Here is a 2,120-nt window from a genome sequence, read left to right on the forward strand (position 1 = left end):
AGTACATTTCTTGTCAAGAAACTCCAACTTTTTAAATTTTTTATTGTAAAGATAATGTAGAGAGGGATTACAGTTACATGAGTAAGGTAATGAGTACATTTTCTATCAAGTATTGCTACCCCCTCATTTGTTTCCCCCCACTATCCCTTCCCTCTTCATCTCCCCAACTTCTCCCCCTCCCAAATTGTAAGGTTCATTTTCAACACAGTGTCTTGTACATCTCATTGTTACAATGAGGCAACCTGTATCCTTATTTCAGCATTTTATTTCCCTTCCCCTCCTCAAATTAGGAAAATGGATATACAAGATGCAGGGCACCAGAATAAAACACAGTGACAACAGGGGTTATACTATGGGAGAAGAACATACAAAAGAAACAAAAAAAAATCACATAGTACATTAGAAACAAAGCAACAAAAAAAAACTTCTGTGTCTCTATCTTGGGGTTCATTTCACTTAACATCATTATATATGGTCATATATACCTAGCTTTTCACCTTTTCTGCTTGTTTGATAAGATTATCCTAGATGTAGACTAGCTATTGCAAAAAAGGGAAACCATAGGACCTATGTTTCTTTGGGTCTGGCTTACTTCACTTAATATAATATAATATAGTATAACTCTCACATTTCTAAACTGCCATCAACATAGCATTCTTGATTACTTATTCTACTAATTCAAGGACTTCCATCAGATATTCATGCTTTTCTTTATCTTTTCCACAATCCTGAGTCAGAACAGCACTATGGTTCAGTGTTACCAGATCTAGAAATTTCAAATCCAGAGCCCTGCCATGTATTCATTTGTAGGCAAATTACTTCTTGTGCCTCCTTTCCCCCATCAGTAAAATGAAAAAGTGATAAATATGTCATTTTCTTGATAATCATACATAATTAAGAGGTAAGCATATACTAAATGTGCTAATATAAGTAAAATGCTTAAGATAATGCTTGGCACTCAGTAATGTTCACTTTTTATAGTTAATGAAATATGTGGCTATTAATTAGTAAATGTTTCTACTTGGCATGTAGAGGTTAATGTTACACAAATTGTGTTTATAAAGTTGAAAATCCTATCCCAAGACAATATGTCAATTTATTCCAAATGTAAGGATGTTGGATTAAATAATAATGAAGGTAACTTCCAACTCAGATTTGTTATGATTAGGTCAGCTAGCCTTTTGTCAAGAACTCTAACTGTAGCCTTACTAGTATGACCTCTATCTATACTTTAATTTCTTGGATACTGACAACTCATTGCAAGTAATTCTATATTTAACAGAGAGTATAACAAGATGCATACTAGGAAAATAAAACATGCTATCTCAGAGGGGGTTAAAGATTAATGAGATGGGGGTGGCCGCCGCCGCTGCCGCCATCTTGCCAGCCCCTCGGGTCTCAGCGAGGCTGGGTGACGCTCCAGGATGGGAGACAAGCCAATTTGGGAGCAGATTGGATCCAGCTTCATTCAACATTACTACCAGTTAGTTGATAATGACAGAACCCAACTAGGCACAATTTATATCGATGCATCATGCCTTACATGGGAAGGACAGCAGATCCAGGGAAAACCTGCCATTGTGGAGAAGTCGTCTAGCCTTCAATTCCAGAAAATCCAGCACAATATCACCGCACAGGCTCATCAGCCCACGCCAGATAGCTGTAACATCAGTATGGTTGTGGGACAGCTCAAGGTTGATGAAGAACCCATCATGGGATTCCACCAGATGTTTCTATTAAAGAACATCGACGATGCTTGGGTGTGCACCAATGACATGTTCAGGCTTGCCCTACACATCTGTAGCTGACCTCCTCCTGACCACTTACTCACGCTGTTTCCTCCTCCCTCCTTTTCCTGATACTATCACACTCCTCCAGATGCTCCACATATCATACAAACAAGCAGGGCTGAGGTTAGGTGCAGTGCTCTACCCACTCTCCCCACAAAGGTGTTGTGCATGATGTTTATGATGCTTGGATGTTTGATTCGTTGCATCTGACAGGAGAAGTTTGTGTTGTACCCGTGCATGCCTTGGAAAGACTTAAGTAATGCAAAAGGTTGTCTTTTTTTTTTTTTTAATCTACTGACAAGATGCTCTAGTAACCCAAAGAAGTGGAGA

General features: G+C 38.7%; 1 pseudogene; it reads left to right on the forward strand.

Annotated features, from left to right (window-relative positions):
- The first annotated feature begins 1,377 nt into the window (after window positions 1-1,377).
- On the forward strand, window positions 1,378-1,808 carry LOC105984601 (annotated as a pseudogene).
- Window positions 1,809-2,120: the final 312 nt, after the last annotated feature.

This window comes from Dipodomys ordii, unplaced genomic scaffold (assembly GCF_000151885.1).
Source record: "Dipodomys ordii isolate 6190 unplaced genomic scaffold, Dord_2.0 Scaffold25, whole genome shotgun sequence".
Lineage (NCBI taxonomy): Eukaryota > Metazoa > Chordata > Mammalia > Rodentia > Heteromyidae > Dipodomys > Dipodomys ordii.